This window comes from Triturus cristatus, chromosome 4_2, assembly GCF_964204655.1.
Source record: "Triturus cristatus chromosome 4_2, aTriCri1.1, whole genome shotgun sequence".
NCBI classification, from domain to species: domain Eukaryota; kingdom Metazoa; phylum Chordata; class Amphibia; order Caudata; family Salamandridae; genus Triturus; species Triturus cristatus.
The window spans coordinates 81,766,062-81,780,846 of NC_140586.1; positions in this window are offsets into that span (position 1 = coordinate 81,766,062).

Sequence of the window (14,785 nt, forward strand, 5' to 3'; positions counted from 1 at the left end):
GGCCGTTCTGTTCTTCGTGACTTTCTGGTGTAATCTATTCGCAGACCCACCACCGGGGTTGGTATTGCTGGGGTATCTATTCTAAGGTAAGGAATCTATCACTAAAGTGTCTCTTTGAGATGCTCAAGTTACTACTTGTGTAACGATATATCTGAAAGAGACATTAGTTAGTGATAGATTCCTTACCGCCCCACCCATCCTCCCCGTTCTGCGAACTGATTTCTAGGGTTAAGGTCATCCATTTCAGGGCCCTAGTTTCTTGGCACCAGTGGTCAGTTTCTTGCATGGCTCTGCGTTTCTGGCGCGAAAAGTCGTGTACAGAACTGACGTCAGCACGCATGGGTGGCGCCTAAGTAGTCTCCGTGACGTCATCTCAGTGCTTACGACGCCAGTGATGGACGCAGAGCTGCACGACGCCACCTACTGACGCGCAGGGGTACTGCTAGCAAAACTTTCCCGACCCAGTCTGACGCCTGGGGATATTCTAAGGTAAGGAATTTATCACTACCTAATGTCTCTTACAGATATATCGTTACACAAGTAGTAACTTGTGCCAGAAGTACATGGAAGGTACATCTGATAGAGATATCTAGCTGCAGATTCCTTAACTATTGAATTCTCCCCAGGCGCCAGTCTTGAGCGGGATATTTTTCAGCAGTACGTCTGCGCGCCGGGGGACGGCATCGTACGGCTCCGCAATTACATTGACTCCGGTCATGACGTCAGTGGAGCCATATAAGTCCCCTCCAGCATGTTGACGTCAGTTTCTTCTTATCTACGCTGTAACATGGATCAGGAGAAGCGGTTCCTTGGGTCGATGTTTTGACCTGCTTCGACACTGTGTCGGTGGAAGAGTGTGCCTTTGCCTAATGTCTACAGCTTTCTAACCTTGTGAGTCTTGTAGCAGACATTTGTTGGTGACGTACCCGCATACAATTTGTATGTGGTGTTTAGACGAGCACCACGACATCAAGGAGTGTGGCTCCTGACAGAAACTAAAACTGAAGTTGTTAAAGGAGCGGCGTTCTAAGTTGATAGAGCGGAGCAAGTGTCACGATCCTCAGAGGCTTCCCAACCTCGGTCTTCATCGTCTCTGGAAGAGCATTTGCGGGTTCGATCTAGGAGCCTACGCCGTTCTGGAGGACATCGTTCTCCGGGGAAGTCAAAAGGTAAGCGGGTGAAGTTGCGGCATTCTCAGACTTAACCGCGTAGAGACTCCATCTCCCATGGCCCCTCCCGTTTGACAGTTGAAGAGGCCGTACAAGACGCCGCACAACGTCTTCCCATGTTCCCAGGAGCCGGGGCGTCGTTGGCTCAGATGAGGGAATATTATAATTCCTTGCACCTTATCTTTGGTACCCCATCCCCCCCTGGAGCGCCTTTAGGCCCCAAGGAGGTGAGTGGGTCATCGTCGGAGGGTTTGCTCTCGGTGACGGTTTAGCCACTTGAGGCGAGGGGTCAGCGCCGGTCGGCGTCGACTGGCACCCCTTTGGCACTGGTCAACACTGACCGCGGCGTCGGTCGAAGTAGGCTTTGTACAACGTCGGATGCGAAGTCGACTATTCAGACGGAGGAGAATATGCAGGTTTTAATTCCTTCTCAGGAAGAGTTTGTGGAAAGACAGCCTGTGTCGTTTGAGGCAGGGCCCTTTAGCCATTTCGGACATTAATGTGCCTCAGATGGAGATGAGCTAGTTGTCTGCTCTGGGAGAGGATAGTGGCCTGGATTCTTCATCAGCTTCAAGGTTGCTTTCTCACCCTGGCCTTGCTACGGAGGCAAATTCCTCCTTTGCATACATGATAAGGAAAGTGGCTACAGTTTTAAACGTGTCACTTCCTACGGTGAAAAGGTCCACAGACCCTTTGATTGAGGTCCTTTTTCAGGGACAGACAGGGAAAGAACCTGTCCTTTCGTTTGGGAAGGCCCCTTTTTAGGTCTCGCCTGACCCAGCGCATGCGCTGGTCTGCGAGACTTTTTGTGAGGGCTCAAAAAATGCTACCATGGCCAGCCTAGAGCTACAGTGCATGTGCGTGGGCGCAAGCTTAGGAGCAGAGGCTGGCAAACCTCGTCATGCTCATTAAGCACCAGCGATAACTTTCACTTTCGCCCACGATCACTTTCGCGGCGCCCCTTTGATGTTCTCGTTCAAAGAACATCAAACATCAAAGAACATGTTGTGTTAATGCTTTGCTGCGCCCGTTTGACTTACAATGTGCTTTCTCTTTCCACAAACTCGATGTTTGTGTTCCTTTATTTTGTGATGCTTTTAGTATTACTGTTTTGTGACTTAAAGAACCTTAAGGAAATGTTACTGTGAAACTGGACAACGTTCACAGTGTTTATTTCTGATCGCGGCGGCTGCTTCATGTCCGTTGCACCATTCAGGGAATCCTTTCGTTGGCGCTTTCATGAGGACATGATGAGGAAGCTGGAAACTTTTGGCACATTCTCTTTAAAAGCACAGCATGTTGGCGACTGGTTAATCGATTAGACCTATGTAGCGCTTTAGATCTCAAAGCGCTATGGTGGGTGCAGCAGTTACAACTCATGAAATATGGGGTGCAACTCACAAGGATGGGGCAGGTTTGAGTGCACATTGGCTGCAATCGAACTCTTAAGATGATGGGCTGTGTGTATCCATTATCAGCACTCAGTCTTCGCTAAGTGATCTTGTTTGTTTTGTTGTTGTGTTAATGCTTTGCTGCGCCCGTTTGACTTACAACGTGCTTTGTCTTTCCACAAACTCCATGTTTGTGTTCCTTTATTTTGAGATGCTTTTAGTATTACTGTCACACACACAACCACACACACAACCACACACAACCATAACCACACACACAACCACAACCACACGCACAACCACACCCACACACACACAACCAGACATACAACCACACACACACGCAACCACACACAACGACACACACACACAACCACACCCACAGCCACACACACACAACCACACAACCACACACAACCACACACACAACCACACACACACTCGTACAACCACACCCACAACCACACACACGTACAACTACTCAACCACATCCACAACCACACCCACAACCACACACACACACACTCACAACCACACACACAACCACACACAACCACACACACAAACACACACAACCACACACACACAACCACACACACACAACCACACCCACAACCACACACACAACCACACGCACAACCACACACAACCACACACACACAACCACACATACAACCACACACAACCACACACACACAACCACACATACAACCACACACAACCACACACACAACCACACACATACACACAACCACACACACACCCACAACCACACACAACCACACACACAACCACACCCACAACCACACACACACGTACAACCACACACAACCACACACAACCACACCCAGCCACACAACCACACACAAGACCACACACACAACCACACTCACACAACCACACACAACCAAACACACCCACAACCACACATACACAACCACACACAACCACACCCACAACCACACACAACCACAACCAGACACACACACACAACCACACACACAACACCAACCACACACACAACACACACAACCACACATGCACACACAACCACACACACAACCACACACACAGATACAACCACATACACACAACCACACACACCACACACACACACAACCACACACAACCACACACACAACCACACACACAACCACACACACACAACCACACATACAACCACACACACAACCACCCATAAAACCACACACAACCACACACAATTACACACACAACCACAACCCCACATACAACCACACAACCACACACACAACCACACACACACAACCACACACACAACCACCCACACAACCACCCATAAAACCACACACAACCACACACACAACCACACACACAACCACACACACACACAACCACACACAATCACACACACAACCACAACCACACATACAACCCCACATACAACCACACACACAACCACACATCCACACACACACCCACATCTGCGCCCACAACCACACCCACAACCACAACCACACACACACACACAACCACACACACACAACCACACACGCACAACCACATACACACAACCACACACAACCACTCCAAGCATTAGCATAGCCAATAGGTCTCGCCTTTCAGACCTTATAAGTATTTAGCCACACAACAGTTGATGTGGTTGCACCAAGGATATTGTGCTGCTTAACTAAATACTTAGAAGGTCCCAAAAGCGAGACCTATTGGCTATGCCAATGCTTGTTGATATTGCATTAGGTACTTGGGCCAAGCCTGAGTCGGGGGCCTCCCTGGACCAAGATACTGGACATAGACACCTGCCTGTGCCTGGGGACCCAGTTCGTCTTCATAAACACCCTTCCGCCCTTAGATTAGTGACTCAGGTTGCGACTTCTTCACAGAATGTAGATTCTGTTCCTAAGACTCCAGTGGGTAAGGCGTCTAGGAGTCGTGATGCATGTATGTGTATGTGTATATATACTTTATTCGATATAAAATATCATAAAAGTACGTACATATTTGGTTCATCGATAAAAAAACCATCATTATATACAACAAGTGGCAATATAGAAATATGCATTAAAAAAAAATACACACAAAAAAAATATATTTACAATAAAAACCATATGCATGTAGTAAACACATCTTTGCATCGGCAAGCTCAGCCCTGAGATCCACAAATACGTCTTGTGTGCCGGGGCGATATTCCCGTGCTTTATGGGATTCACTACAAAATGTGTTACCATTTCTTCCGTATAACCTCCGCTTGGAGATTGGTGATTTGATTAAAGATGGTCAGTAGGCTGCTAGGCTTACGATAAGGTGTGGTATGGACACTACAGACTCTGTAGGACACGCTATGGCATCAGCAATAACATTAAGGTGTCGGACTTGGTTGGCAACTTCCGGTTTCTTGGAGGCTGTCCAGTGGACTTTGGTCGACATGCCATTTGAAGGTGTCCATCTTATTGGGAGTCAAGCTGGTGCCTCATTAAGACGCTTCCGTGAAAGACAGAGGTCTTCAGAGTCATAGCTTTTTGTTGTTTGTTACTGGTGTAACTTGGCTTTATACTTGAGATGCAGGTTTTTTCTTTATAAGTGAGTAAGCTTTGTTAGGGCATTTTACATGTACATTATTGGTTTGACCACTTGGTGTCCTGCGAGAGCAGATATTTTATTCTCAGTACCATTGTTTCCGTTTTGTAGGCTGGTTTTGATGTAGATGACAGAGGGAGGTTTCCCTTTGTCCCTTGGCCTCTGAGCATGAGCTTTGTGCTCAAGAGGTTATTGTCAGGAGACGTGTCTTCTTTTATGGAAAATTTACTGACGCAGGCTTCTTTGAAGTAGTTCAGTATGCTAAAATGTGCATGGTTTTTACTTTTCTTTGTCTCTCATTGGGACATGTTGGTATGCCAGTGGTAAGTCTTGTATATAGGGACGCTCTGTTCTTACTCGTTAGAGTAATCAGAGTAGAATGTTCTCACTACTCTTGTGGTGTTCATATTTATTATGGCGCTGATAGATTCAGGCCCTATGTTATGTATTCTTTTGAATACATGTTCTTGTGGTTCATCTTTCATTAAAGTCCTCTTAGACTCTGTTTTTTATGGTGCGGGTTGCTTTCTTCTTCTCAGCGGACTGCATATCTATATTTTTATTTTATGTGCGCCACATTTTGGACGTAGGCCGGTTAGCTCAGTTGGTTAGAGGGTGGTGCTAATAATGCCAAGGTCGCGAGTGCGATCCCGTGTGGGGTCAATAGTTTATTTAAAATTGTGAGAGTAAACTCTGATTTTATGGTGTATTCTTTGGAAGACACAAATAAGTTGCCTTCTCCTCTGTGAGGGGATATTTAATTCATTTGTTCATTCCTAGAACATATGGGATGAACTCTGTATCTTATGCTGTGTGATCGGTAGTGTCGGAAGCAATCTGATGCAGCCGGCTGGGGTGGGATTTCGACGGATGATGACGAGGTAAAATTAAATAAATAAATAATTTTCTCTCATCATCGTCCATCGAAATACCCCCCCCCCACTCCTCCCCCCCCACCCCTCCCAACCGGCCCCATCGCTCTTACCTGCATGGCCACGGCTGATCTGATGGAGACTTCTAGCTGCAGTTTCCTTACCTGTTTTCAGTCATACTATTTATGGTCGGAGTTATTAGGCTTTAAAAGAAGCTCTTCTTGTTGTTCTCTCACATTGCTTTTTGCATCTGTTTGGAGGTTATATATTGCCTGTATTTTTAGGTATGTGTTTTCTCTTTCACACTGGATTGTACACCAGTGGACCGTATTGATTAATTTGTTCTTTCTTTGAAAGTCTTTGTTTGGTATCATCATACCTTCTATTGGCACTATCAATATGTCACGTACTGTTGTGATTCAACAAACAGCTTGTAGTTGTTTTTATAGGTTTTGTTTTGCTATTACCATGCCATTTATTACCACTGATGAATGGATTATAAAGTTTAAGGTTATCTTCCCTTACATGAGGGTTATTCACCATGACACAGGGTTTCACATTTCGCTGTGTTTTGTTGATTCCTTTGGGGTTTTCTTTTTGAAAAACAGGTCTGGTTTTAACATGCCATTTGATGTTTCTTCTTTGTTAATGTTTCAAAGAGTTTTGATCTTTTTGGCACACTGCTTCCACAACTAGTTTCTATAGTGGCTCTGCGTTCTGGCGCAGAAGGTTTCACAGAAAAAACTGACGTACGCGCACCGAAGGGTACTTATATGGCTCCACTGACGCCATGACCGGAGAGGCCACGTCAACGCTGAGCCGTATGCCGCCGTTCCCTGGTACGCAGAGGTACTGCTGAAAAATTTCCGGATCAAGGCAGGGGAGATGTGGTCATGTGGCTTTATATGTAAGAGTAGTCTGGCAGCCGAGTTCTGAATCTGTTGTAGTCTTTTCATAGTCGTTAAAGGTGATCCGTGGTAGAGGCTATTGGCGTAATTGAGTTTGGACAGAACAAGAGAGATGGTAGCCTGCACCTTGTGTGGAAATCCCAGATGGGGGAATATTCATTGCAGAGTTTTGTTAGTAACAAAGCTTGATTTTGCTAGTTTGTCCACATGGGCATTGATTGATAGCTTGGAGTCCATGGTCATTCCAAGGTTTCTTACTTCTTTTAATACTTTAGGAGGTGTTCCCAGATCATTAGGCCAGGCGGCGAGTGGGTCATAATTTGTCTAATTGTCACATGTGAGTGTTTCCTTTTAGGAAGCATTCAATTTGAGATGGCTCCAAGTCATCCATTGATCCACAGCTCTGAGAAAACTTAACAATGGCGACTTTCCAATGTCTTTGGGGCATTCAGTTAAAGGAGTATTTGTGTGTCATATGCATTGTTATAGCACGTGAGGTGAAATTGATTGATCAGTGCCAGTAATAACTTCATGAAGATGTTGAAAAGCATGGGTGAGATGATAGGGTCTTGAAGGACCCCTGCTTTCGTTAAGTATGGTTTGGAAGAGAAAGGGGGAGATAGATGACATTAGTTCTGTTGGGAAGGTAGGATGTGATCCAGTCTAGAGCAGTCCCCTCAATGCCGGTTTGGTAGAGTCTTTGTATCAGAGTGTCATGGTCAACCGTGTAGGTTGAGGGTTTTGCAGTCAGACATCTTCGCTGTCGATAGTCCATGTGCCAGCTTTCTTTAAGATTACAGGCCTCCCATTGTAATTTCTATCCTGTGATGTATCCTGGGCCCTCTCTACCACTGCTAACCATTGACTGTGACAGGTGTTTTACACAACAGGTGTCAAAGTAACTTCCATGTATTAACTACCATTTGTATTTAGAAATAAGTTATGTTTGTATTAAAGAATGTTTCATAAAAGTATGCTGTTTCATTGCATTTCTACACCAAATGAGCATTTACAAAACTTATAGATTTGTCTTGGATATTGAAAATTAACAACAACAAAAAAAGTATTCTGCTGCAATGAAAATAAGCAAAACAAAAAAAATTGTTTTCTATATAAAATTCCACTAGTAAATAAATTCATTATTAGGTGATAATTCTGCGTACTTTTGAAATTTAAACAAGCCTAAGCACTCAATAGGAGATGGAGCGATACACCAGACAGCCAGTATTATGAAGTGAGAGAAAATACTCTTCTGGTTGAAGCTGAGACCACTTTATCCATATTTTGAAGAATTGGTAATAGCTGTCAAGTCGCACCTAAAAAGACCTCTTCCTTTTGGGGAGAGCAGTCAGTGCTACCAGGGAATACAGTTAGAGGCTCCTACTCCAAAGAAAATGGAAAAAAACTCCACCTATGGAGCTCCTCTTTTAGGAGACAAAATGAAAAAGGCTCCTTGGGTAGTGCAGGTCTGCAGAAGGCTTCTTCATGATTAAAAAAGTGCACCAGACTCACTGTAGAGCTAACTTCTTAGTCCCCATTACATAATATTTTCCATCTGCTGAGGCAGGTGATAAAGATTACTGCTTGGGTAGACAAAACAGTTATAGTGGCATTACGAAACATAATGCTACTCCAAGCATTTTCCTACCGGGCAGTGTGATTTCTGCCGGGAACTCGGAGTAGCAGAAACAGACAGCTCAGTAGAGCTGTGGAAGGTATTTTATCTACTTGTCCATGGACAGAACAAGGATTTTGGTGCCATTGGTGAAGTAACAATTTGCTGCCCCGTCCAGAGGTGGCTGCCTCTCACCTTGCTGCAGCACCCATCCTACACACTACTGCTGTTCCCAGAAGAGGGGGCCCTATTGGTCTGCATACATTGGGGGGTTTACAGGTTACAATGGAAGCCTATTCTACCCCACAGCATGCCTGTTCTTTGCAAGACCCATGGGCGCAGCTCATTAACTCTCATAAACCTGCCATAATGAAAATCAGCAAAATGTTGATTTAAACCTAAATGGTGCCTGCCCTGTTCGGCTGGTAATCTAGTTGTCAAATGTATAATACAGCCAACAAAGCGAGGGAGTATGACTCTTAGCAAGTGGCACCCCCAAACAAATAAGCCTTGTAAGCCTCGGAGATGTGTGTACATGAACCTTCGTCAATGCAGATGGTGGGTGTATGAAGCTGGTTCTGTATGTACTATACCAAAGTAAGGTATAGTGTGCACAAAGTCCAGTGGATCCCCAAAGGCTTACAGAGGTAAAGGTAGATAATACCTTACTCTCTATTTGTGGTAGTGTAGGCGAGCAGTAAGGCTTTATCAGAGGGTAGTGTAAATCATTTATAATACACACTACGGCAAGAAATGATGTCACACACTCAAAGACTGAACTCAGACTAGCTGTTTGTATCAAATATTTATTTAGTTGTATTTAATTTGTAGAACCAAGCAGGACTTGGTACAAGTAAGCGGAATTGCACTTTTCAAGACAGATTGCTCAAAACAAGCACGCTGGATGAAATTGACTTTGTTACAGGTTTGTAAAATATTTCAGGACACTAGGTATTTGTAATTACTTTGCGATTACTTTTCAGATTACTCTTCAGAGTACTGTTTGGATTACTTTTTCTACTCAGTGTGATATGCCTAGATATCACACTGGGACATTTCCTAGATAAAGGTAAGTAATACTGTTTGGCATTAAAACACAGTTGCTTAGGTTTCCATACAAACACAACTCAACACTTGAAACTTTTTCAGAGGAAAACAGTCAATGCAATCAAGAACTTTTTCAGAGGAAAACAGTCAATGCAATCCAATGGAGAAAATAAGGTTATCGATTTGCAGGTAAGCAATTGGTCTTTGAGTTTCTGGGGTTAGAACAAGGGTTACCCCAGGGTCAAGGATGCACTCAAAAAGCACACTCAGTGGCACTAGGGCGGCCGGGTGCAGAGTGCTGAGTCCCAATGTTAGCCTATGAGGCTAGGGTGCCGTCTGTTGGTGGCTGCTCTCGTGCAAGCCACTGGGTTTAGGGAACAAAGCTTCTAGGGTGAAGTTCTGGGCAAACCAGGGTCCGAGTTAGCACACAGGATGCACCCACAGCGGCACAGGGGCGGACGGGTGCAGAGTGCTGATTTGGCGTTGGGTGCCCTGCTGTTTTCAATGGGAGTTGCCGTTTTTTGATTTTGGCTGCAGGCTTGGTCCAGGAAGTCTTCCGGGAGGAACCAACACCTGGGCTGGTAAGTTGGAGTGCTCGGGGACAAAGGTGCACCTCAGGTCCTCTTCTCCAGGGCACAGGACGGCTGGATGCAGGGGTGACCTTTGAAGGTAGATTTCACCTTACCGGGCAGTCGGGGTGTCTCCATGCAGAGGCTGCATGAGACATCGGGGAGTCCTGGAGGGGTAAACCCATGGTGAACTCTGACTCTGGAGCACTGGAGGACTTCGCTGGGACTGGTGGGCCACTCTGACTCGGGCCATAGGCGACCGGTGCAGGGGTGGTTCCAGGTATCGGGTTTCTTTGTCTTCAGCAGGCTTGGAGTCTTTCTTTAGAGATTCTTTTGAACAGAGCTGCTGGCCGCAAGAGATCTGGTCTTTGTTGAAGGCATTCAGTCCTTCCAGGGTTTCTGGAGGTTGCTGGCTGCAGGACAAGGCGACTTTTGGCACAGGATCTCTGGAAACTGCAGACGGGCTAGTAGGGCTGGGGCCAAGTCAGTTCTTCTCTGCAGTCTCCTCTGCTATGCGTCCTCCTTTATTTTTCTTTTTCGTAGGTTGCGTGAATCTGCCTTCTGGGTTCAGGGCTGCCCCCTAAATACTATATTTAGGGGCCGTTTTAGGGGTCTCGAGGTAGTAGCCAATGGGCTCCTGACCTTAGGGTGACTACACCATTGGTGTGCTCACCCCACGTAGGGGAGTGGGAACAAACCTTTATCCTGATTGAAGAGTCCTGCCATCTGCAAGATCCCGGGCACTGAGGAGTGTGCTTCACCTCGCCTCCCCCACCTGAGGGGTGGGGTTGGCAGAGGTGTTATGTTATGTTAGAAACATTTATAAAGCACGCGGCTTCTCAAAGGAGTGCCCCTGTGCTGGCAGAGGGAGAGGAGAGTCGCATGCAGGTTTTTAGTTGTTAAAAAGGTGGGTTTTGAGCTTCTTCTTAAACAGGCAAGGCTTTCTATCAGCCTCAGGTTGAATGGGAGTCTGTTCCAAGAGGGGGGTCCTAGATAGGAAAAGGATCTCCCACACATTCTGAGGCAATTAATTTGGGGCACCTTTGCCATGCATGCCGAGGAAGAGCGGAGGGTGCGAGCGGGAGTGTAAGAACTAATTCTCTCTGAGATATGATGGCCCTGCCCCGTTCAAGGACATGTGCATGAGGACCATAGCTTTGAACGCAACCCTCTGTTTCATCGGGAACCAGTGGAGGGCCCTTAGGTGAGGAGTCATGTGGGACCTCGGAGGGAGTCTAAGCAACAGTCCTGCTGCAGAGTTCTGTACCACCTGAAGTCTATTGAGGAGGTCGTCAGGGAGGCCCAAATACAGTGCATTCCCATAGTCGTGTCTAGATGTAAACAGGGCCTGCACTACCTTTCTACCTGCCGCCTCAGATAGGAGCGGTAGAACGTTTTTCAGCATGCGAAGCACGCTGAAGCAAGACCCTGCCAGGGCTTGGATCTGCAGGAGGAAGGAGAGGACGGTGTCAATTTTGATACCGAGATTCTTGACACAGTTTTGCAGGGGGCCCGGGTGTGTAAGATTATTTGGCCAGCAGTCTTCCACAAAGTTGTGAGGGACAGCCCCAAAGGTCACAATCTCTGTTTTATCCCGGTTGCATCTCAGATGATGCAACTCCAACCATTGAAAGACTGTGGTGAGACAACAAGAGATTTCTTCTCATCTAAGTCCATGTCTTTCTCGCATGTAAACAGCAGCTGCGTGTCATCTGCATTCAAGATGACCTTAGCACCAAACGACTCTGTGAACGTGGCAAGGGGTGTCAAGTAAACATTGAAGGTGGGCACACCTGGGGTGTTCTAATTTTTCACGCCTGTCCGCCCACCGAAGAGAGGAGACAGGAATGGGGCCTGCTCCTGATAGCAGGAGAGGCTGGCGGTCAAGTTACTAATGCTGTGCAAGGCCTTTGAAGCTCCCCTGCCACACGTGGCTCTTCCAGACCTGGGAAGGTGTGAACACCTCCGCCCAGGAAAGGCTTTGTTTCTGGGCCCAGGGAGCAAAGGCTTCCTTCCACCGCAGGGGTCCTGAACCTTGTCTTGTGATGGCTGGTTGTTTTTCAGGGGGCATCTCTGAGATGCCTTCTGAGGGCATTGTATAATAAATTCCATACTGGCATCAGTGTGGGTTTATTATGCTGAGAAGTTTGCTACCAAACTTCCCAGAATTCAGTAAAACCATTAATGGTGCTGTGGAGTTCGTAATGACAAACTCCCAGACTATATATTCTTTATGGCATTACTGCACTTACAATGTCTAAGAATGGACTTAGACACTGTAGGGGTACAGTGCTATGCAACTGTACCCTCACCGGTGGTATAGTGCAACCAGCTAGAATGGTGTCTTACCTATATCATGAGCATTGGGTTGCAGGCATGGCACACAGGTATGGGTGCCATGTCGACTCTTCACTTTTCTCTAGATCCAGAAAATACTCAGCCTGCAATGGCAGTGTGTGTGTTAAGGTACAGGACCTCTAAGAGTGGCACAATATGTGCTGCAGCCCTTAGAGGCCTTCCCTGGTCACAGGGCCCTTGATACCCATGGTACCTTTCACTAGGAACTTACATGTGGCCAGAGAGGTGCCAATTGGGGGTACAAAGGTACAGTTTTGGGAAAGAACAGAGGCCCTGGGATCCTGATTGGCAGGGACCCAGGACAGTTCAAGTCAAAGTGCATCAGAAAGCTGCCAAAGCGTTTTGGGGGAGGGGGGGCTGCTGCAACAGAAACCCACTTTAATACACAAGCCCCCTCCACCCCATAGGCCAGGATACTCAGCCAAACCGTAGAGAGTCTTTCTTGTCTTTCAGGCGAGGAAGAGAAGAGGAAGTGGTTTGAAAGTTGCAGGGCCTACTCTGCCTTACATCCTTCTGTCCAGGTCAGTCCCTTTGCGGTGCTGGCCCTCCTCAACAGTTTTAGGACCTAATTCCCAATGCTCCTTTCCTAGCTCTTTAGTGTCTTTACTCCACCTTTTTAGTTTTGGTTCAGAGGTGCCTACCTCTGCAAATTCTAACTTAGCTAGGGCAAAACACAGCTTACCCACAGAGGTTACCCACACCTTGCTTAACCCCACCATGACCAATATGGGCAGGGGGCCTAACTTGCATATTTGGCATGGGGCTAGACCACGATGCCAAGGACAGTGCTGCCATGAATGCTAACACCCTGCAGAGGCCACTGGCAGCTATCAGTGCCCAGAACCACACCTTTAGCTCTTCACTGGCAGGTGGATGGTCTAACTTACTGGCCTCTTTGGGTTCTGGGGGCCTGTCTGCTGTTTATGGTAGAGGGCCACTACACTTGGCAGTGAACACCCTTTTTCCACCCTCTGTTCTGTCAGATGAAGAGCCACCAACTCAGGCTGGACAGTTGCCTGACTAGTCAGGTATTTTTATGGGCTAGGGAAGACTTCACCAGTGCCAACTTTGGAGTTCTCTTTTATTAGCGTAGAATCTCCCTGGCATTCTGGAACTGTGGCTAATAGTTGTCCACCTTCCCTACACTGTCTCTTCTTTTTCTTGGGGGGCTTATCTGCACTAACTGCAGGGTCGGCCTTCCCAGGATCCTTTGGTGGGGACTGGCCTTGGGCCAGTACCCCACTCTGTCTCAGACCAATCTCTGAATGGTCATTACCAAGGAGACAATCAAGTGGAAGGTCTTTATGGACTACCACCTTCCTCCAACTAAGGGGCCTAGCTATTTCCAAGGGCACTACAGCCACAGGTCTAACAGTGATCTCCCCTGGACCTCCCCTGGAACAGCCCTTATCCTTGCCCTGAGACATACTGGTTTGAGAGTACCAGCCTGCCGTGCACCATCGTGTGACTGACACAGGTATCTCTGAGGGCAGTGGTTGGGATTCATTCACCAGAAGGTGGTGGAAGTGTCTTCTCCCCTCTGGAGTCTCCAGCTCACCTGTTGGCCCATTTTCCAGTTGGGGGATATTTGGACTTCCTCATCTGAGGGACTACCCATAGGCCACACTGGAAACCCCTGGAGCTACACTAGGGGCTTGGTTTTTAGGACAACTAGGGTCCTTGATGTAATGTCCTGTCTTTTGACAGTTGTGACACCATACCTTGTTGGGATCCCAATTTTTACCTTGGTACCCAGTTATAGGTTGTAAAGTGTCTTTGGGCCCACCCTCCTGGACAGGTTTTGGGGGGCTACCTGGGACTCCTTACTTTTACCTTTAAGATGCTCACTGCCTTTCCTCTGGGGAGGTTTTGCAACCCCTTTCTTTTGGTCATCCCCGGTGGACGTCCTGGTCACCCCTGTCTTGACACAGTGGTCTGCCTTCTTTCCCAGTTCTTGGGTAGAAATTGGACCTAGGTCTATCAGATACTGATGCAACTTTTCATAAGTGCAATTACTTAATATGTGTTCTTTCATTAAAAAAAAGTGTTTTCATTGAGTAATCTACATCGTAGTTCATAGGAATCTGCTTCTGCCCCACTAAGGGTCAGAAGTTTGTCTCTGCACTTACTAGAGAACAGTTCCCAAAGGAATGCTCCCCAGTTAGACATCCTCACCATCCTGGCTTCACAAGCCCTCTCAAAGGCTGTGAACCACTTGGTAATGTTATCACCATCCTCAAATTTGGAAACAATCCCTTTGGGGATTTTGGGATCATAAGATT